Raw genomic sequence first — 24,693 nt, 5'->3', positions numbered from 1 at the left:
TCTTTGAGTGGGTGGAAGCCCCGCCTGATTATGCTAGCAGCTCTGACTGACTGAGCCTTACCCAGAGCCCTGTGCTGAGTGGAAATAGAGTGGGGAGTTGCCAGCTCTTTGAGCCTCTTACTATCCAGGCAGAGGCAGCAGCAACCCCATAGCTGGATTATCAGGCTACTAATTAAGGAAGGAAAGACTAGGAGAAAGGCTCCAGGAACACAGACTCTCTCACTGTCGGAGCCTATAAATGCTAATGAGCCTCGACTGCCAACAAGACTAAAGCACAATACATGACATCGCCATAGAGACTTATCAACTGCAAACCTCTACCTGAGCGTGCCAAAGGGGCAGAACCCGGGGTACAGAGTCACCGACCAGGAAGAGGGAGAGAAAAGAAAAAATAAGAAGATAACTTCTCAAAATCAAGAATAATCTTTATAACCTATCCCATTATATTATATTTGCTCATTTGTTTCTCTTATCTTCATTCGTGATATTTTTTTTCCTCCTCCAATTTGGCCAATTAACTCTCTGCCGGTATTACTCTCTCCTCTCCTTGAACTACACTACCCATAAGTGTTACATCTCCCATTACCTTTTCTCTCCTCTTCCTTTCTCTCTATGAGGGTTGCACTCCAAAACCCTTAACTCTCTCTCTCTCTCTCCTCTTTTTTCCTTTTTCTTCGTTTAGTGGTTCCCTCTTATTTTCTCTCTTTCTTTTCTCCCTCTATATTAGTTTCTTCCTTTCTCCTTTACATCTCCTCTCATTCAAACCTCAATAACAAACAAATTATCTTATCTGGGACTCAAACTTATGTTTGTGGCATTTTGGGGGGGTTTTACTTCACCTTTTTAACTCACTAGCAGTGCTCCTATCCCTGGCTCTCCATTTTATCTAGTTCTTGTTCCACTAAATACAATAGTAATTTTTTAATTTTCCCCCCATTTTTCTGTTTTCCTCTTATTCCTCTCATCATAACTCTTAGTCAACCAACACCTAAAAGCAAATCATTTTATTCTTGACCCAAATTTTTTCCTTATTTGCTTTCTGTGGGTCCATGCACCCTTCTTTTTTCTTTTTTTTTCTTTTTTTTTTTTTTGCCGCTTTATTACTTTTCCCCAATTCAAGCCCTCCATTACAGGCATTGTTTGTTATAATTCAAAGTTCACCACAAGATTCTCTCAAGAAAGAGGGGAGAGGAGAGGAGAGGAAAAAAGGAGGGGGGTAATAATTTCCTTTTTAAATTTTTATTTTATTTTATTTTTCTTTATTTCATTATTAATTTTTTTAAAAAAACAACTCCGATTTTTTATTTTTTTAACATTTTATTCTTTATTAAATCTCATTAATACTATCAAAAAAACCACCCTTAAATGCCATTAAGGAAGAGAAAATAGAATATCATGGATACAAAAGAAAGAGAGGTAACACAGCTAGATAAGGAAAAATCTATGGAGAAAAAATTTAATATATTGGAAACCTTGGAGCTAAATGACAGAGAATTCAAGATAGAAATCCTAAAAATCCTCCGAGATATACAAGAAAACACAGAAAGGCAATTTAGGGAGCTCAGAAAACAACTCAATGAACACAAAGAATATATGTCCAAGGAAATTGAAACTATAAAAACAAATAAAACGGAGATGCAAAACTCAATTCACGAGCTGAAAAACGAAGTAACAAGCTTAGCTAATAGAACAGGTCAGATGGAAGAGAGGATTACTGAAATAGAAGACAAGCAACTTGAGGCACAACAGAGAGAAGAAGAAAGAGAATCAAAAAATTTAAAAAATGAGATAGCCCTACAAGAATTATCTGACTACATCAAAAAGAATAACATAAGAATAATAGGTATATCAGAGAAAGAAGAGAGAGAAAATGGAATGGAGAACATACTCAAACAAATAATAGATGAGAACTTCCCAAGCCTGTGGAAAGAACTAAAGCCTCAAGTTTAAGAAGCAAACAGAACTCCGAGTTTTCTTAACCCCAACAAACCTACTCCAAGGCATATCATGATGAAATTGGCACAAACCAACGGCAAAGAAAAAATTCTCAAGGCAGCCAGGGAAAAGAAGAATACAACATATTAAGGAAGGCCCATTAGATTATCATCAGATTTCTCAGCAGAAACTCTACAAGCTAGAAGAGAGTAGACCCCAATATTTAAAGTCCTGAAAGAGAGGAACTTTCAGCCATGAATACTATACCCATCAAAGCTATTCTTCAAATATGAAGGAGAAATAAAAACATTCACAGATACAGAAAAGATGAGAGAATTTATCATCAGAAAAACTCCACTCCAGGAATTACTAAAGGGGGTTCTCCAATCAGATACAAAGAACAAAAAAAAAATCAGAGCCACAAGTAAAAGCTCCAAGAAGAACACAATAAAACCAAATTTAAACTGTGACAACAACAAAAAGAAAGGAGGGGGGGAGAAGATGGAGATTAACAGTAGCAAAGGACAATGGAGAGCAAAAGTACTCACAAAATAGTTCGCTACAATGAACAGGGTAGGGACCCTTTTCATTACTCAAAGGTAACCACCATTGAAAAAACCACCACAGAAGCACATGAGATAAAAAAGATAGCAACAGAGAAAAGATGTATGGAATACAACCAAATAAAAACAAAAGATAGAAAAACGAAAGAGAAGGATCAAACAAGACACAAAACTAACAGAAAGCAAGATATAAAATGGCAATAGGGAACTCACAAGTATCAATAATTACACTAAATGTAAATGGATTAAACTCACCAATAAGAAGGCACAGAGTAGCAGAATGGATTAAAAAAGAAAATCCAACTATATGCTGCCTACAGGAAACTCATCTAAGTAACAAGGATAAAAACAAATTCAAAGTGAAAGGCTGGAAAACAATACTCCAAGCAAATGACATCCAAAGAAAAGCAGGTGTAGCAATACTCATATCTAATAATGCTGACTACAAGACAGCAAAAGTACTCAAAGACAACAATGGCCATTTCATAATGGCTAAGGGGACACTGAATCAAGAAGACATAACAATTCTTAATATATATGCACCAAACCAAGGAGCACCAAAATATATAGGACAGCTACTTATTGACCTGAAAACAAAAACTGACAAAAATACAATCATACTTGGAGACCTCAATACACTGCTGAAGGTTCTAGATCAGTCATCCAAACAGAGAATCAACAAAGACATAGTGGCCTTAAACAAAACACTAGAGCACCTAGATATGATAGACATCTACAGGAAATTTCATCCCAAAGTGACTGAGTATACATTTTCCTCCAGTGTACATGGATCATTCTCAAGAACTGACCATATGTTGGGCCACAAAAACAACATCAGCAAATTCAGAAAAATCGAAGTTGTACCAAGCATATTTTCTGATCATAAAGCCTTGAAACTAGAATTGAACTGCAAGAAAGAGGAAAAAAAATCCCACAAAAATGTGGAAACTAAACATACTTTTAAAAAATAAATGGGTCAAAGAAGAAATAAGTGCAGAGATCAAAAGATATATACAGACTAATGAAAATGACAATATGACATATCAGAATCTATGAGATGCAGCAAAAGCAGTGATAAGAGGGAAGTTCATATCACTTCAGGCATATATGAACAAACAAGAGAGAGCCCAAGTGAACCTCTTAACTTCCCACATTAAGGAACTGAAAAAGAAGAACAAAGAAAACCCAAAACCAGCTGAATAAAGGAAATAATAAAAATCAGAGCAGAAATAAATGAATTAGAGAACAGAAAAACTATAGAAAAAATTAATAGAACAAGGAGCTGGTTCTTTGAAAAGATCAATAAAATTGACAAACCCTTGGCAAGACTTACCAAGGAAAAAAGAGAAAGAACTCATATAAACAAAATCCAAAATGAAAGAGGAGAAATCACCACGGACACCGTAGATATACAAAGAATTATTTTAGAATACTATGGAAAACTTTATGCCACTAAATTCAACAACCTAGAAGAAATGGATAAATTCCTAGAACAATACAACCTTCCTAGACTGAGTCAAGAAGAAGCAGAAAGTCTAAACAGACCTATTAGTAGAGAAGAAATAGAAAAAACCATTAAAAACCTCCCCAAAAATAAAAGACCATGCCCTGACGGCTATACCAGCGAATTTTATCAAACATTCAAAGAAGACTTGGTTCCTATTCTACTCAAAGTCTTCCAAAAAATTGAAGAAGAAGCAATCCTTCCAAACACATTTTATGAGGCCAACATAACCCTCACACTAAAACCAGGCAAGGATAGCACAAAAAAAAAAAAAAAAACTACAGACCAATATCTCTAATGAATACAGATGTTAAAATACTAAACAAAGTATTATCAAATAGAATACAACAACATATTAAAAAGATAATACATCATGATCAAGTGGGATTCATCCCAGAATCTCAAGGATGGTTCAATATACGTAAAACGGTTAACATAATACACCATATCAACAAAACAAAGAACAAAAACCACATGATCTTATCAATAGACGTAGAAAAGGCTTTCAATAAAATACAACACAATTTTATGTTTAAGACTCTCAACAAAATGGGTATAGAAGGAAAATATCTCAACATGATAAAGGCCATATTTGATAAACCATCAGCCAACATCATATTAAATGGCACTAAACTGAAGGCTTTCCCTTTAAATCAGGAACAAGACAGGGTTGTCCACTCTCTCCACTCTTATTTAATGTGGTACTAGAGGTTCTAGCCAGAGCAATCAGACAAGACAAAGAAATAAAAGGCATCCATATCGGAAAAGAAGAAGTAAAGGTATCACTTTTTGCAGATGATATGATCCTATACATCGAAAATCCCAAAGAATCCACAAAAAGACTACTAGAAACAATAAGCCAATACAGTAAGGTCGCAGGATACAAAATTAACATACAGAAGTCAATAGCCTTTCTATATGCCAACAATGAAACAATTCAGAACAAACTCAAAAGAATAATCCCCTTCACAACTGCAACAACAAAAAAATAAAATACTTAGGAATAAACATAACAAAGAATGTAAAGGACTTATATAATGAAAACTATAAACCATTGTTAAGGGAAATCGAAAAAGATATAATGAGATAGAAAAATATATCTTGTTCTTGGCTAGGAAGAATAAATATAATCAAGATGGCTATATTACCCAAAGCAATATACAAATTTAATGCAATTCCCATCAAAATTCCAATGACATTTTTTAAAGAAATAGAGCAAAAAATCATCAGATTTATATGGAACTATAAAAAACCCCGAATAGCCAAAGCAATCCTAAAGAAAAAGAATGAAGCTGGGGGCATTACAATACCTGACTTCAAACTCTATTATAGGGCCACGACAATCAAAACAGCATGGTATTGGCAGAAAAATAGACACTCAGACCAATGGAACAGAATAGAAAGTCCAGAAATAAAACCACATATATATAGTCAAATAATTTTTGATAAAGGGGCCAACAACACACAATGGAGAAAAGAAAGCCTCTTCAATAAATGGTGCTGGGAAATCTGGAAAGCCACATGCAAAAGAATGAAACTGGACTACAGTCTCTCCCCCTGTACAAAAATTAACTCAGAATGGATCAAAGATCTAAACATAAGACCTGAAACAATTAAGTACATAGAAGAAGACATAGGTACTCAACTCATGGACCTGGGTTTTAAAGAGCATTTTATGAATTTGACTCTACAGGCAAGAGAAGTGAAGGCAAAAATTAATGAATGGGACTATATCAGACTAAGAAGTTTTTGCTCAGCAAGAGAAACTGATAACAAAATAAACAGACCACCAACTAAATGGGAAATGATATTTTTAAACAACAGCTCAGATAAGGGCCTAATATCCAAAATATACAAAGAACTCATAAAACTCAACAACAAACAAACAAACAATCCAATAAAAAATGGGAAGAGGATATGAACAGACACTTCTCCCAGGCAGAAATACAAATGGCCAACAGATATATGAAAAGATGCTCATCTTCTTTAGCTATTAGAGAAATGCAAATCAAAACTGCAATGTGATACCACCTCCCACCTGTTCCATTAGCTATTATTAGCATTACAGGTAATAGCAAATGTTGGAGAGGCTGTGGAGAAAAAGGAACCCTCATACACTGTTGGTGGGACTGTAAAGTAGTACAACCATTATGGAAGAAAGTATGGTGGTTCCTCAAAAAACTGAAAATAGAACTACCTTATGACCCAGCAATCTCTCTTGGGTATATACCCCAAAAACTCAGAAACATTGATACGTAAAGACACATGCAGCCCCATGTTTATTGCAGCATTGTTCACAGTGGCCAGGACATGAATACAACCAAAAAGCCCGTCAATAGATGACTGGATAAAGAAGATGTGGCACATATACACTATGGAACACTACTCAGCCATAAGAAATGATGACATCGGAACATTTACAGCAAAATGGTGGGATCTTGATAACATGATACGAAGCGAAGTAAATAAATCAGAAAAAAACAGGAACTGCATTATTCCATACGTAGGTGGGACATAAAAGTGAAACTAAGAGACATTGATAAGAGTGTGGTGGTTACGGGGGGGAGGGGGGAATGAGAGAGGGAAAGGGGGAGGGGGAGGGGCACAAAGAAAACAAGATAGAAGGTGACAGAGGACAATCTGACTTTGGGTGATGGGTATGCAGCATAATTGAACGACAAGTTAACCTGGACTTGTTATCTTTGAATATATGTATCCTGATTTATTGATGTCACCCCATTAAAAATATAAAATTATTATAAAAAAAAACACAAAACCTTACATTATAAGTGGATAAATAAGCAACTTTTCCAACTAAAAAATCTGAGATACAAAAGTAAAATTCATAGCTACAAAAAATTACAGATCATTTCATGCCAGAAACCGTTAGGACTTGCTCATGATTTGGATATTAAAGTTATAAATATCAGAAGTCTACTGATATAATCCATGATTCTTATTTTTACATTTGGCCTTTTCCCACTATGCTTTATTTTGTTTTGTAATGCTTTGTTGACAGGTATACAAATATAGAAATGTGTCCATTCAGATAATTTCATTAATAAAATTTGATTTTCAAATTTGGAAATGCTGACGACTAGAGAGATATCAATCAATGATACTGAGTCAGTTTGTACAATCACAGGACAATCTAAAGAGAACTCTTATTTGGGATTTCCTAATTCTTATTTATTCAGAAGTATCTTTCTTTTTTTCAAATTAGTAAACAAATAAGAAACACAATTGCATGAATATAAGTTACTGTAAAGAAAACTGAAATCAGATCTGAGGGACTACAAAACAGTGATAGGAACTGCTGCAAACAGCCACAGATGTCCACCACATGACAGCTAACATGCTGACTGACCATGAGGGAAGTGATGAAAGTCCTCTGACCCCCTTGTATTTGTCGTAATGTATGATTAGCCATCTGTTCTTTGTTTGTAGAAACCCAATAACTTTAGAGATGTATTCACATGAAAAAAAAACATGTATTAAAAGCAGAAAGGAGCCCAGGCTGGTTGCTCAGTTGGTTGGAGTGTCATGTTGATGCACCAAGGTTGCCTTTTGGGTACCTGAACAGTAAATGTACAAGGGTCAACCAATGAATGCATGAATGGGTGGAAATGACAAATTGATGTCTGCTTCTCTCTCCGATCAATAAATAAACATGTAATTGAAAAACCAAAAAGGAGATGAAATGATTCAGTGGCCAAATCTGTAATACATTTTAGTAGGTATATATTAAACCTTCTAAATATATTTATTTCTTCCTTCCTTCGTCAATAAACAAAGCAGGTAAACAGGTCAGGAGTTTACTAAAATTAGTAAACTCCATTAGCCATTCTTACAAATTGATTATTATTAAAATAGGAATCTAGCAAGCAGGGTGGCCTAATGTACAAGGAAATTAGCATATTCACTGTAGAAAATAAAAAAAACTTAAAATTTATGAGTTTTGATTTCAATGGCTACTCAAAAACTGAGGCAGATTTGATCAAACAATGGAAACAAGATGGTGATGAGTAGACGGATGTAGCAACTTCCACCTCCCAGAACCAAAGTGGATTACAAACTAATTTTAAGAATCATCATCTGGAAAAACCACCTTTGGACTAAACTAAGAGGAATCTTCAACCAAGAAACACTAAAGAAGACACACTGAGACTGGTAGGAAAAGCGGAAACACGAAGAGGGCTGCCCAGCTCCCTGGAGTGAACTGCAGCCAGGAGAGGCTAGCATCGCAGAAAGTGAGTTTAGCAGAGAAAGGAGGGCCCTGAGTCCCAGGAACAAAGGCCCAGCCTGCAGCCTCAGAGCCTAGAAGAGGCATATAGTCAGTATTTATCTGGAAACAAGAAAGAATACTGTTTGTGAGAAAGAGACTGATTTCTCAAACCCAGGATTCTTCTTAAAGGGACCACACAGAAAACCTCTCTCACAACCACTCACCTGGGACTCCGGGGGACAGGAAGAAAGGAGAGGTCTGAAGTAGCAGGAAGAGAGTGTAATCTAGGGGGCACAGGGAGAAACATTTTGAGAGATAGCCACCCTAAACTCTGGGACGAGTCACTATCCAAATCTGAAGTGAATATTTCCCCTGGAAAAAGGAATAACAGCAAAGGGAAGCAGGACACCAGTCAAACAAGCTCTCCCGTGGCACTCAGAGCGGAGTCTCTTAGAAGAAGGGAGCTTTCAGGACTACAGTAGTGAGTGTTAGGGTCTGAGCTACAGAGCCCCCACCCACATGGCTGAGGGCTCACCGAGGGTGACCAGCAGCCGGACGCCAAAGAGCATTTATGTCGGCAAGGGCGGAAGCCAGCTGGCCACCACTGAGGCCCAGGTGTGAGCTCAGTCCTGCCCGGCTGGGGAGGAGAAGACAGGCAAAAGCAGTCAAGCCCAGCTATGGGCCGCCTGCAATCCAGGCTGCAGGGGGAAGGGTAGAAACCCTGGAAGGGGTGGAGTCTTGCCCATGAGCAAGGGGGCAGGAGCACAGCCTTGACTTGCCCACGGAACCAAGGCATGTGGCCTGACTTGGGAGCCTGCCCCTCCCGCAGGGTTGAAGACAATAGCCCAGAAAAGGCAAAGTCCCGCTACTGAGCAAAGGAGCACACCCCCGCCCTCAGGGCTGAGGCTAACATCACCCAGGGAGGCAGAGCGAAGGCCAAGGCCACCGAGGCTTGTACACCCAAGCACGTGATCACAGCCACTCCCATAAAGGAGAGGCAAAAACTATAGCAACAGCCCCAGTGGGCAGTCATGGGCAATGCCCATGTCTGAATGCCCTAGGCAGCAACAGCAGAGGGGGTGGTGGGCCTGCAGACAGATCACACCTAGAAAACACAAAGGCCACATCCAGTGGACTCCAGTGGCCAAAACCTTCTTTTACACAGACACAATGTGAAGGTAGAGAAATGCAACACAAATAAATCAAGAGAAATCCCCAGAAAAGGACCTGAATGAATCAGATATAACAAAATTGCCAGATGCAGAGTTTAAAATAACAACTGTTAGGATGCTCAAAGATATTAGAACAACAATAGATGGTCATTACAAACACCTAAATAAAGTAATAGCAAATATAAAAAAGTACATTGAAATAATAAAAAAGAATCAGTCAGAAATGACAAATACAATATCAGAAATGAAGAACACAATGGAAAAATTAAAAGCAAGATGAATGAAACTGAGAATCAAATCAGCAAGTTAGAGTACAAGATAAATAAAGGCATGGAAGCAGAGCAGAAAAAAGAAAAAGAGACTCAAAAAGTCTGAGGAAACTCTAAAAGAGCTCTATGACAACATGAAGAGAATTAACATCTGCATCATAGGAGTTCCTAAAGAAAAAGAGAAAGAACAAGTGATACAGACTTTGTTCAAATATATCATAGCTGAAAACTTCCCTCAATTAAGGCAGGAAAATATCTCACAAGTTCAAGAAGGACAGAGAACTCCATTAAAGAGAAACCCAAAGAAATCTACACCAAGACACATCATAATTAAAATACCAAAGCTAAGTGATAAAGAGAAAATATTAAATGCTGCTAGAGAAAAGAAGGCTATCATCTACAAAGGAGCCCCCATAAGGATGACTTCTGACTTATCAATAGAAACACTTGAGACCAGAGGGAATGGCAAGAAATATTCAAAGTAATGCAGAACAAGAGCCTACAACCAAGACTACTTTATCAAGCAAGGCTATCATTTAAAATTGAAGGAGAAATAAAAAACTTTCCAGACAAAAAAAAAACCTCAAGGAATTCACTACAACCAAACCAAGGCTGCAAGAAATGCTAAGGGGCCTGTTGTAAACAGAACAAAGGAGAAAAAGAATATAGCAAAAGAGGAATACAGTTTTAAAGAATAAAATGGCAATAAACAATTACATATCAATAATAACTTTAAATGTAAAAGAATTAAATGATCCAATCAAAAGACACAGGGTAGGTGCGTGGATAAGAAAACAGGACCCATACATATGCTGTCTACAAGAGACACACCTTAAAACAAAAGATGCACATAGACTGAAGATAAAAGGACGGAAAAAAATATTTCATGCCAATGAAAATAAAAAAGAAGTTGGGGTAACAATACTTATATTAGACAAAATGGACATTAAGACAAAAACTATAGTAAGAGATAAAGAACATCTCTACATAATGATAAAGGGAGCAATCCAACAAGAAGATATAACCATTATAAATATCTACGCACCTAATATAGGAGCACCTAAATATATAAAGCAGACTTTGATGGATTTGAAAAGCGAGAGCAAAAGCAATACTATAATAGTAGGGGATTTCAATACCCCACTAACATCACTAGATAAATCCTCAAAAAAGAAAATTAACAAAGAAACAGCAGACTTAAAGGACATACTAGATCAAATCAATTTAATAGATATCTTCAGAACCTTTCACCCTAAAGCAGCAGAATATACATTCTTTTCAAGTTCTCATGGTATATTCTCTAGGATAGACCACATGTTATGGCACAAAAGCAGTCTCAACAAATTTTAGAAGATTGAAATCATATCGAGCACTTTCTCTGATCAGAATGGCTTGAAACTAGAAATCAACCACAACAGAAAAACTGAAAAATACTCAAACACTTGGAAACTAAATAGCATATTATTAAATAATGAATGGGTTAACAATGAGATAAAAAAAATATTTTAAAATTCCTAGAAACAAACGATAACGAGCATACATCAACTCAAAATTTATGGAACACAGCTAAAGCAGTCCTGAGAGGGAAGTTCATAGCATTACAGGCATACCTCAAGAAGCTAGAAAAAGTTCAAATAAACAACTTGACCCTGCATCTAAAAGAACTAGAGAAAGAACTGCAAGTAAATCCCAGAGCTAATAGAAGAAAAAAAATAATAAAGATCAGAGCAGAAATAAATGACATAGAGGCTAAAGAAACAATATAGAGGATCAATGAAACCAGGAGCTGGTACTTTGAAGAGGTAAACAAGATTGATGAACCTTTAACAGAACTCACCAAGAAATAAAGAGAGAGGACTCAAATAAATAAAATTAGAAATGAGAGTGGAGAAATAACTATTGACACAACAGAAATACAAAATATTGTAAGAAAATACTATGAAGAACTATACACCTAAACACTAGACAACCTAGATAAAATGGACAAATTCCGTGAAACATATAATCTTCCAAAAATTAATCTGGAAGAATCAGAAAACCGAAATAGACCAATTACAAGAAACGAGATTGAAACAGTTATCAAAAAACTCCCCAAAAAGAAAAGTCCTGTGCCTGATGGCTTCACAAGTAAATTCTACCAAATATTCAAAGAAGAACTAACTCCTATCCTTCTCAAGCTATTTCAAAAAATTCAAGAGGAAGAAAGACTTCCAAGCTCCTTTTATGAGGCGACTATAATTCTGATTCTAAAATCAGGCAAAGACAACACAAAAAAAGAAAATTATATGCCAATATTCCTGATTAATTTAGATGCTAAAATCCTCAACAAAATATTAGCAAACCGGATCCAGCAATATATAAAAAAAAAATCATACACCATGATCAAGTGGGATTTATTCTTCGGAGGCAAGGCTGGTACAATATTTACAAATCAATCAATGTGATTCATCACATAAACAAAAGGAAGGAGGAAAACCACATGATAATTTCAATAGATGCAAAAATAGCATTTGATAAAATCCAGCATCTATTCATGATCAAAACTCTCAGCAAAATGGAAATACAGGGAACATACCTCACCATGATAAAGGCCATCTATGACAAATTCACAGCCAACATCATACTCAATGGGCAAAAAATTAGAAGCAATACCCTTAAGATCAGGAACAAGGCAGGGGTGCCCCCTTTCACCACTCTTATTCAACATAGTTCTGGAAGTCCTAGCCACAGCAATCAGACAAGAAAAAGAAATAAAAGGCATCCAAATTGGAAAAGAAGAAGTAAAACTATCATTATTTGCAGATGATATATTGAATATAGATAACTCTAAAGTCTCAGTCAAAAAACTACTAGACCTGATCAATGAATTCAGCAAGGCAGCAGGATATAAAATTAATACTCAAAATCAGAGGCAATTTTATACACTAACAATGAACTGTCAGAAAGAGAAATTAAGGAAGCAATTCCCTTTACCAATGCAACCAAAAAAATAAGTACCTAGGAATAATTTTTTTTTTTTTTTTTCATTTTTCTGAAGCTGGAAACAGGGAGAGACAGTCAGACAGACTCCCGCATGCGCCCGACCGGGATCCACCCGGCACGCCCACCAGGGGCGACGCTCTGCCCACCAGGGGGCGATGCTCTGCCCATCCTGGGCGTCGCCATGTTGCGACCAGAGCCACTCTAGCGCCTGAGGCAGAGGCCACAGAGCCATCCCCAGCGCCCGGGCCATCTTTGCTCCAATGGAGCCTTGGCTGCGGGAGGGGACGAGAGAGACAGAGAGGAAAGCGCGGCGGAGGGGTGGACAAGCAAATGGGCGCTTCTCCTGTGTGCCCTGGCCGGGAATCGAACCCGGGTCCTCCGCACGCTAGGCCGACGCTCTACCACTGAGCCAACCGGCCAGGGCCTAGGAATAAATTTATCCAGGGAGATTAAAGACTTGTACTTGAAAAATTATAAAACATTGATAAAAGAAATCAGGGAAGATACAAACAAGTGGAAGCATATACCATGCTCATGGTTAGGAAGAATAAACATCATTAAAATGTCTCTATTACCCAATTCAATGCAATACCGATTAAAATACCAATGGCTTACTTTAAAGATATAGAACACATATTTCAAAAATTTATAAGGAACCAAAAGAGAACACGAATAGCCTCAGCAATCTTGAAAAGGAAGAATAAAGTGGGAGTTATCACACTTCCAGATATCAAGTTATACTATAAGGCCATTGTACTCAAAACAGCCTGGTACTGGCATAAGAACAGGCATATAGATCAATGGAACACAACTGAGAACCCAGAAATAAACCCATACTTTTATGGACAACTGATATTTGACAAAGGAAGTTTGAGCATACATTGGAGTAAGACAGCCTCTTCAACAAATGGTGTTGGGAAAATTGGACAGCCACCTGCGAAAAAAATGAAACTAGACCACCATCTTACACCACTAACAAAAATAAACTCAAAATGGATAAAAGACTTAAATGTAAGCCATAAAGCCATAAGCTTACATAAGCTTCTTCTTTCTTTCTTAGAAGAAAACATAGGCAGTAAGCTCTCCGACATCTCTCGCAGCAATATATTTGCCTATTTATCTCCACGGGGAAGTGAAATAAAAGACAGGATAAACAAATGAACTTTATCAAACTAAAAAGCTTCTGCACAGCTAAAGACAAGAAGAACAGAATAAAAAGACAAACTACACAATGGGAGAATATATTTGACAATACGTCTGATAAGGGGTTAAGAACCAAAATTTATAAAGAACTTGTAAAACTCAATACCAGGAAGACAAACAATCCAATCAAAAAATGGGTGAAAGAAATGAATATTAGCAAACCGGATCTCCAATACACTTCTCCAAAGAGGACAAACAGAGGGCCAATAGGCATATGAAAAAATGCTCAACATCACAAATCATTGGAGAAATGCAAATTAAAACCACAATAAGATATCACCTCACACCAGTCAGAATGGTGCTCATCAACTAAACAACACAGAATAAGTGCTGGCGAGGATGTGGAGAAAAGGGAACCCTCCTGCACTGCTGGTGAGAGTGCAGACTGGTGCAGCCACTGTGGAAAACAGTATCCATTCCTCAAGAAATTGAAAATCGAACTGCCTTTTGACCCAGCTATACCACTGTTAGGAATATACACCAAGAACACCATAGCACTGTTTCAAAAGAAGAAATACACCCCCATGTTTATGGCAGCATTGTTCACAATAGTGAAGATCCGGAAACAGCCCAAGTGTCTGTCAGTGGACGAGTGGATTTAAAAGCTTTGGTATATTTATACTATGGAATACTACTCAGCCATAAGAAATGATGACATCGGATCATTTACAACAACATGGATGGACCTTGATAATATTATACTGAGCGAAATAAGTAAATCAGAGAAAACTAAGAACTATATGATTCCATACATAGGTGGGCCATAAAAATGAGACTCAGAGACATGGACAAGAGTGTGGGGGGTTACGCGTTGGGGGGGAGGACAAGAAGGGGGTTGGGGGAGGGGAGGGGCACAAAGAAAACCAGTTAGAAGGTGATGAGAGACAACTGGATTTTGGGTGATGGGAATGCAGTATAATCAAATGTCAAAATAACCTAGAGATATTTTCTCTGAACATATGTACCCTGATTTATCAATGTCACCCCATTAAAATTAATTTAAAAAACTCAGTAAGATTTTAAAGGCATATGTCAAACAAGAATTTAAGATAGTAGTACCAAACAAATTCTGGTATCAGTAACCAAGTGTTTACTGTATGAAATTAGCATGAAACTATGAATCCAGATTCAAGGACAAGATACAAAATAAAACCTATTTATTGAAGTTCTTTATGATTCTAGTAGACAAGACAAATGAACAAATCTGCTGAGTGAAGGAAAGGTACTTCATGAGTAACCTGGAGCAACCTAGTCTTCTAATAGCACTTAACTGAGTTCTAAAAACATAGTCAAATACATCGTATTGAACTGAATTCAAAGAAAGTTGACTATATTAATAAATATTGATATTCCTAAGAGTTCTTCAATGAGTATTATTTTTATTCTGTTATCTATTAAAAAGTATGATTTGTAATCATAAGGTTGTTAAGGTAAAATTTTCTGATAATTCAATCAATAAGAATAAAAAGAACTGGAAACAATATGGTCATTTACTAGCTACATGACACTGTAAGTTTTCTCATCTGTAAAATGGGGATGATAATCTGCTTCCATTCATTCGGCAGTTTTATTTTTTAATAAGTCATTTTAGATTTTAAATAATTATGAATGTGTAAAATTGTTCATGGCTGAACTGTGTGATACACTATGACTTTCACATTAAAAAAAGGGAATCTAGACACAAACCTTATACCCTTCACAAAAATTAAGTCAGAATGGATCACAGACCTAAATGTAAAATACAACACTAACTGTCCTAGAAGATAACAGGAAAAACCTAGATGACCTTGGGTATGGTGGTAAGCTTTTAGATACAACATCAAATGCACAATTCACCAAAGAAATAATTGGTAAATTGTACTTCATTAAAATTAAAAACTTCTGCTCTACAAAAAACAATGTCAAGAGAATGAGAAAACAAGCCACAAATTGGGAACAAATATTTACAAAAGGCAAATATGATAAAAAATTGTTATAAAAAATACACAAAAATCTTTTAAAACTCAACAATAAGAAAACAAGCAAACTAAAAAAAATGAAGCAAAGACCTCAAGAGACCATCATGCCAAAGATATACAGATGGCAAATAAGCATATGAAAAGAGGCTTCAAGTCACATGCTAAAATAAAATAATGATACTCCACTACACACCTATCAGAATGGCAAAAATCTAGAATACAGACAACACCAAACGTTGGGAAGGGTGTGGGACATCAAGGACTCTTTCCTTGTTAGTGGGGATTACAAAATGGCACAGCCACTTTGGAAGACAGGGGTTTCTTACAAAACTAAATATATAATCTTACACTATGATCCAGCAATAACACTCCTTGGTGTTTATCCAAAGGAGCTGACAACAAATGCACACAAAAACCTGAATATGGATAACAACTTTACTCAAAATTGCCTGAACTTTGAAGCAACCAAGATATGTCATTCAGTAAGTTAACAGATAAACTGTAGTACATCCAGACAACAGAATATTATTCAGCACTAAAAAAAAAAAAAAAAAAAAAAAAACTATCAAGCCATGCAAGATATTAAGGAACCTTAAATGCATATTATTAATTTAAAAAAAATCTGAAAAGGTTATATGCTCTATGATTTTTCTTTTAGACATTTCAGAAAAGATAAAACTATGAAGATAGTAAAAAGATCAGTGAACCTGACATAAACTATAAACTCTAGGTGATAATGATGTGTCAGTGCAGTGATGTGTCAGTGTCACCAATTATAACAAATATACCACCCTGGTTGGGGAGGCTGATAATGGGGGGAGGCCATCCATTTGTGGGAACAAGGTCAGGAAATCTCTATATGTTCCTCTCATTTTTCTGTGAACCTACAATTGCTCTAAAATTTTGTCCAAAAAAATGAAAGATATAAGATCAAAATTTAATTGGAACTATAACCATGTAAAAGTCCATCAACTGATTAATGCATAATCAAATTGTGGTCTATCAATGCAATAAAATATTATTCAACAATGAGAAGGCACAAACTACTCATACCAGCATGGATGAATCTCATATAACCTTATGCTGAACAAAAGAAACTAGACATATAAAATTACATACTATGATTCTATTTACATAAAGTGCAAAAACAGGTAAAACTAGTCATGAGAAAAGTCAAAAGAGGGGCCGTGTACAGCGGATGAGGAGTAACTGGATGGGAGCATAGAGAGCATTCTATGGTGATTTTCAAGTTCTGTATATTCACTGAGGCAGTGGTGCATACATTTTTAAAACTCACCAAACTATGTATTTAGGATTTCTACATTTGACAGAATATAAATTTTATAAGAAAAAAAAATGTGTGTATAACCAGCTAGTTAAATAACCAAAAGTATTGCCATATACTTAGTGCTATATTTAATATTGAAGGTTGCTTACACTTAAAAACCGATTATTTTGCAATAATTAACACTTTACCAAATAAATATTAAGGATTTCAGTTTGGAATATGTTTAAGTCATAGATCTGCGACATACTCCTTAATTTCAGCATTTCCTTCTTTGACTAAAAAATAAGCCTTTTAGTAAAGATTCATTGATTTCTTAGATCTCTTCAGTCCCTAAAATTATTATCTCACTCAGGAACTTAATTTGATCATATTTTTTTGTATTTTCAGGAATGACTGTTGATTACTTTTAAAGTACATCACTTAGAATATTTTAATATTTTAATGCTGAGGACCTACTACCTTTTAAAGAATAGCTACCATATCTTAGTTAATAAATGCAATTGACATGGTAATGCTCAATTTGCTTAATTTTGAAATGTTTTACATTTTATATGTTGTTACTTAATGCTGGATCACCAGTGGAACTTTTTTGTTTTCTTATGGATAACCATTTTCACATAGAAATAGTTTTATTATTTCATAATAGTATTTGTATATAGCACAGTTAGTGGCAAAAAAAATTGTTTTGAGATATCAATTTATCAGTTTTTCTCTCTCACTTAGTAAGTGACTTAATTCCCACAGACAATCCTTTGTGATATCTAGAACTTAAATTTGTGCATAGGGAAAAAAATTATTTTATATCACAAACTTAGCATACCAATGTAAAGTTCTTTAATACCAAGGATAAACTGGGAGTCATAGGTTTTTACTCTTATTTTTCACAGAAAATTTTATCATTTAGTTTTAATATTTTTATTAAGTTTTTCAAATTATACCAAAAACACATTAAAATATTAACATAATAGACTATACAGCTAGTGTTTCTTTAAAAAATTCTTATATCTCATATCATTAAAAAACAATGTTTAAAACGATGAGGCAAAAGGAAACAAAAAGCATAAAACTCAGCCAGAATGAGTTTTTATACAAAACACACAAAGTAAAGACATATGTAATAACTGGAACTGAACTGTTAAATAAATATTATTTACTCAACTACATGACATATAATTTGTTACAAGCAAAAATATAATTGTAATCATATTAGTTGCTTCAGATGACATTGACGAAAAATCATAATTATACAATACAGTAATATATAATTTTATAATATATACTCAAAATTGAATAGCATTCTATATACCTAATAGAAACTTTTCAGTAATTCAGCAGAAATCTGCTTCTCTTCCATATCTGTATTCCATGCATCAAAATCAGAAAAGTATGAGTATTCCTAAATATGTTGTTCAAATTATTCAAAAAATTAAAACTTATTTTATTGGCCCTGGCTGGTTGGCTCAGTGGTAGAGCATCGGCCTGGCGTGCAGGAGTCCCGGGCTCGATTCCTGGCCAGGGCACACAGGAGAGGCGCCCATCTGCTTCTCCACCCCTCCCCCTCTCCTTCCTCTCTGTCTCTTTCTTCCCCTCCCACAGCCAAGGCTCCATTGGAGCAAAGCTGGCCAGGCTCTGAGATGGCTCTATGGCCTCTGCCTCAGGCACTAGAATGGCTCTGGTTGCAACAGAGGGACGCCCCAGATGGGCAGAGCGTTGCCCCCTGGTGGGCATGCCAGGTGGATCCCGGTCGGGCACATGTGGGAGTCTGTCTGACTGCCTCCCCATTTCCAACTTCAGAAAAATACAAAAAAAAAAATCTCTAATTTTATTAAATAGCTGAAAAACACTGTAAGTGTAAATTTGTTTACATTTTATTTACATTATTAATTTTAGTGAGAGAGAAATGAAAAAAAGAGAAAGAGAGAAAGAAACATTGATCTGTTCCTGTTTGTGACCTGACTGGGAATTGAACCGGCAACATCTGTACTTCAGAATGATGCTCTAACAAAATGAGCCATCCAGCCTGACCAGACGGTGGCGCAGTGGATAGAGCATTGGACTGGAATGCCGAGGACCTGGGTTCGAGACCCCGAGGTTGCCAGCTTGAGCGCAGGCTCGTTTGGTTTGAGCAAAAAGCTCACCAGCGTGGACCCAGGGTCACTGGATCAAGCAAGGGGTTACTCTGTCTACGAAGGCCTGCGGTCAAGACACATATGAGAAAGCAATCAATGAACAACTAAGGTGTCGCAATGCAGAATGAAAAACTAATGATTGATGCTTCTCATCTCTCCATTCCTGTCTGTCTGGCCCTGTCTATCCCTCTCTCTGACTCTCTCTCTGTCTCTGTAAAAAAAAAAAAAAAAAATGAGCCATCCAGCTAGGGCTGTAAGTGTAACTTAAAAGCAATATTGGAAGTGTCTGTTTAGGCCCACTGTCCATATTTTTTAAAGGATTGTTTGTTTTTGTTGTTGTTGAGTTCCATGAGTACTTTATATATTTTTGTGGGAATGTAAACTGGCACAGCCACTATAGGAGACAATAAGGAGTTCCTTCAAAAAAAAATTAAGAGTAGAGTTACCATACAACCCAGAAACCCTCTTTTGGGTATCTACGTGAAGTTTTTGAAAACTATATACATGCCTGACCAGGCGGTGGCACAGTGGATAGAGCGTTGGACTGGGATGTGGAGGACCCAGGTTTGAAATCCCGAGGTCACCAGCTTGAGCGTGGGCCTCACCAGCGTGAGCTGAAACTCGCTGGCTCCAGAAAGGGGTCACTCGATCTGCTGTAGCCCTCCCCTCACCCCCACCCCGGTCAAGGCACATATGAGAAGTCAATCAATGAACAACTGAGGAACTGCAATGAAGAATTAATGTTTCTCATCTCTCTCCCTTTCTGTCTGTCTGTTCCCCTCTCTGACTCTGTCTCTGCCAAAAAAAAAAACAAAAAAACCTATATACATAAAGATACAGTGGTCCCTCATCTATCACGGGGGTTAGGTTCCAGAACCCCTCCACAATAGGCGAAAACCCACGAAGGAGCAACCTTATATTTATTTTCTTATTTATATATATTTTAAGGCTTTATAAACCCTCCCCACATTCTTATAAACCTTTCCCACACTATTATAAACACTTCCTATGCTCTTAAACATTTTCTACACTCTTAAACCTATGTAATTTTAATATATAAAATTCTATATTTGTACTCACCAGTGAATGTACACTACGTATTTTATTTTGACTTAATATCCTTTTAATATGTTAACATTTTAAAAAATTTTTTATATTGTTTTCAATTTTTTAAGGCTAAAAAATGCTTATTTTACTGCAAACATAATTAAAATAATACATAAAAATACCTATGTACCGCAAAATCCTGAGATATAGTGAAAAATCCACGATACAAAATTAGATATACACAATTTAAAAAACCACAATACAGCATGACCAGGTGGTGGCACAATGGATAGAGCATTGGACTAGGAGGTAGAGGACCCAGGTTTGAAACCTCAATGTCTCTGGCTTGAGCACCGGCTCATCTTGTTTGAGCAAGGATCACCAGCTTGAGCCCAAGGTCATTGGCTTGAGCAAGGGGTCACTCAGTCTGCTGTAGCTCCTCACCCCATCAAGGTACATATGAGAAAGTAATCAATACACAACTAAGGAGCTGCAATGAAGAACTGATGCTTCTCATCTCTCTCCCTTCCCTATCTGTCCCTATCTCTGTCTCTGTCACACACACACACACAAAATCCGTGATACAGTGAGACTGTATAAAGTGAACCATGATATGGATAGGGACAACTGTATATGTACCCCTATGTTCACTGCAGCATTATTCATGGTAGCCAAGACATGGAAAGAACTAAAGCATCCTTTGATAGATGATTGGATAAAGAACATGTGGTACATACATACAAAGGAATATTACTCAGCCATAGAAAAGATGAAATACTGCCATTTATGACAACATGAATGGATCTTGAGAATATATATTATACTAAGGGAAATAAGTCAGAAAGAAAAAGTCAAGAACCATGTGTAGGATTTAATACTGAAAACAACAAATGAACAAACAAGACTATCAAACAAAAACTCATAGAAACAGACAACAGTATGGTGGTTATGAAAGAAGGGGGCATGGAAAGAGTAAAGGTGTTCAAATATATGGTGATGGAAGTGTATTTGACTTAGGGTGGTAAACACACAATTCAATATACAGATGATGTATAATAGAATTGTACACTTGAAACCTACATAACTTCATTAACCAATGTTACCTCAATAAATTTAATAAATAAATAGAATCGATACTAGATAGAAATTACTATTACTAGAATTTAGGTCTTCTGCAGACCCAAAATCTATCCCTAAGACTCACATATACTATATGGATCATTACATAAAAGGTTTTTTGGACCTGAACTGTGTTGGCGCAGTTCAAAACCCCAGGTTTGCCTGGTAAAGGTACATATGGGAGCTGATGCTTCCTGCTCCTCCTCCCTTTCTCTCCCTCTCTCTCCTTCTGTCTCTCCTCTCTGAAATGAATAAATAATAAAAAATAAATAAAATGAATAAATAAAATCTTTTTTTTAAAAGGAGTTTGCTTTTTTAAAAAAAGGACTTTTTGCTTCCTATTCAAATAAATCACCTTGAAACAAGTATAAATATAGCAGCAGATGCACACAAAAAAATAGATGAGTAGAAGAAAAAAATAAGGGTGATGTAGAAGGTACAACTGAGATAACCATATAAATCAGAACATACAAAGCATTTTCTAAATGAAGTCTATTAAATAATGAATCTCCCCGGGAATGCAATGAAAGCCCTATCACTTACCAGTATGTTGAGATCTAGCCCAGACAAAGCACTTACGAAAATCTCATAGTGATCAAACTAGTATTGGCAAAGGAATTATTTTGATGAATGTCTTAAATTTTCAACTATGTTTGTCATTCAAAACACAAAGAAGACAAGTTACATTCCCTGAAGAATATATCAGTAAATAAATAATGAATGAAGACATTATTTCAAAATGAAATGTTATGTTCTTCACAATTTTCCAAGATGTGCTGTAGAGTTGGGTTCCTGAACCTGAGTAATTATGTTAACCAATGTCACCCCAATAAAATCAATTTAAAAACAAATTACATAAATGTCTTAAAAGTATTCTATATGTTAAATTACCATTATTTGACCAATTCTAATGTCTATTCTTACGGTTTTAACAGTATTAAGTGCACTTTTTTATATATTGGAAAAATGTCTAAACTAGAATCACCTAAGAACTATTTCCACACTTAAACTTTAAATCACTCCTGTTAAACTAGTCTAAGATGAATCTTTACATGTGAAAATTTAATCCATTAAGGATAGAATTAAAGATTTGGTATATGTTAATTTTGTACTGTAACTAATTAGTTTCCAATTTCATCTTATGTAAGACCACATAAAATCAATGCTTGCACACCAATTTTAAGGTCAAGTAACATGTATGGAGCAATTAGTTTCATACACTACTTACTAAAATATAATAACTGAGGGAAAGCTTCCTAAGGATGACAAAAGTAATATTTTGGTATAGTGTCGTAACCCATTCCCTCTTTAAAAACACATCAAAAATCTCTTCAGTGAGTCTGATGAGGACTGCCCCAATATATTTAGATGTATACTATGAATATATTAAGATTTTTACTTTCTGAATATAACAAGAATCATATATACCTTGATTATATTTCTAGCAGGCCAGATTATAAACCTTGTATTTAGTAACTTACATTTTTTAATCCTTTTTTAGAGCAGATTTAGGTTCACAGCAATATAATGAGGTAGACACAGAAATTTCCCATATACCTCCCAAAGGCACAACCTCCCCCACTGATATGCCACAGCTTACCTATCCATCCACCCACTGGAGGACATCGGGGTTGCTTCCCACTTTGGGCAATTATGAATGAAGCTGCTATTAACATCTATGCATGTTTTTGTGTGTACATAAAGTTTATAGTAACTTTATTTATAATTGCCAAAACTTAAAAGCAACCAATACAGGTATAGGCAAAAGTAGGTTAACAGTTCTGAGTCCATGAAAGTTTATTCTTGCATTATTATTATTATTAACCTACTTTGGTCCACCCCTCTGTCTTTTAGTAGGTAAATGAAAACATAAATTGTGGTAATTTAAATTTAAAACAAAGAAACAAAATTAATTTTCAAATATGTGATCATTATAATACTGAATATGCTTTTCAGAACTATATCTATCTTCTTTCTCTTTTCTCAACACCAAAGTGGAGAATTATTTCTTTTAAACAATGAGTGAAGGGGTAAGGAGAGAATTCTGGACAAGCTGAGATCAGCAAGAATAGAGAATATAAAAATTGTATAATTTTTGGGGAGAAACTAAGAAGCATACACTTGTGTCTACATATAAAAAAGATTGGGAATGATAAGAGGTGAAGGAGGATGAAGAAAGAGGCCAGGTAACGAGGGTCTTAAAAGGTATCTTAAAAAGCTTGAGCCATGCCCTGTATTGTACTGAGAAGCTCCTTTTGATAGGTTCAGCTGACTGGTAAAGAAATCACTTACATAAAATAATACTAAAAATAACTCCACTGATTGGCTATAACATCTTTAACAAATGCGACTATAATAGGTTCTCCAAAAATGTATTTCCTACCTTATTACCAGAACCTATAAATACTAACTTATATAGCAAAAGATGTGTTTTAGTTAAGGATCTTGAGAGAAAGCTTATCTTCCTTATATGAGAAAGTCAGAGGAGTTTTCACACACACACACACAGTCACACAAACGTGATATGACAATGAAGTAGAACTTGAAGTGATATAGCCACAAGCCAAGCAATATAAAAGATAGAAAAGGCACAGCCTACCTGTGGTGGTGCAGTGAATAAAGCATCAACCTAGAATGTTGAGGTCACTGGTTCGAAACACTGGGCTTGTCTGGTCAAGGCACCTATGGGAGTTGATGCTTCCTGTTCCTCCCCCTTCTCTCTCTCTACAATGAATAAATAAGATTCCAAGATGGTGACAGAATAGGTGGACTTTCCAATGGCGACCTCCCAGGACCAAATTGGATTATAACTTAATTTAAGAACAATCATTTTGAAAAACCAACTTTAGAATAAACGAAAAGAAGTCTATAACCAAGGATCATAGAAGAAGCCACACCAAGACTGGTAGGATGAGACTAATAGGAAGGACAGAGTAGCTAAAAGGGCTGCCCGAATCCCCGGAGAGAGTGGCTGAGGGTCCTGAAGGACTCTCATTGTGGAGAGCTTTGCCCTGAGAGGGGAGGTTACCTGACTAGAGCCCCAGAGCCTTGAAGAGGTGCCCTCACAGCATTGGGAGTTGAGAAAAGCCAAAGTTTATATCTGTGAGAAGTAGACGAGAGCTCTCGGAGACAGGCTCCGTCTTAAAGGGGCCATGCAAAAAATCTCATTCACAGCCACTTACTTGGGGCTCCAGCAGAGGGAGGGCTGCAAGGACTAGAGTTGCATGAGGACAGTGTGAAGGTTGGAGGTCCAAGAAGAGACACTGTGGGGATGGCCACTGAAACTCCTATGTTGAGTC

General features: G+C 36.2%; 1 protein-coding gene across 3 annotated transcripts in view; it reads right to left on the bottom strand.

The window, feature by feature from the left end:
• The window catches only part of XRCC4 (X-ray repair cross complementing 4), a 385,456-nt gene that overhangs the window by 284,222 nt on the left and 76,541 nt on the right, over positions 1–24,693 (bottom strand). The gene's annotated exons all lie outside the window — the stretch shown is intronic.

The sequence above is a fragment of the Saccopteryx bilineata genome, chromosome 4, assembly GCF_036850765.1.
Source record: "Saccopteryx bilineata isolate mSacBil1 chromosome 4, mSacBil1_pri_phased_curated, whole genome shotgun sequence".
NCBI classification, from domain to species: domain Eukaryota; kingdom Metazoa; phylum Chordata; class Mammalia; order Chiroptera; family Emballonuridae; genus Saccopteryx; species Saccopteryx bilineata.
Note: the sequence above shows the minus strand (reverse complement) of the source record. Positions and strands in the feature narration are given on the sequence as shown.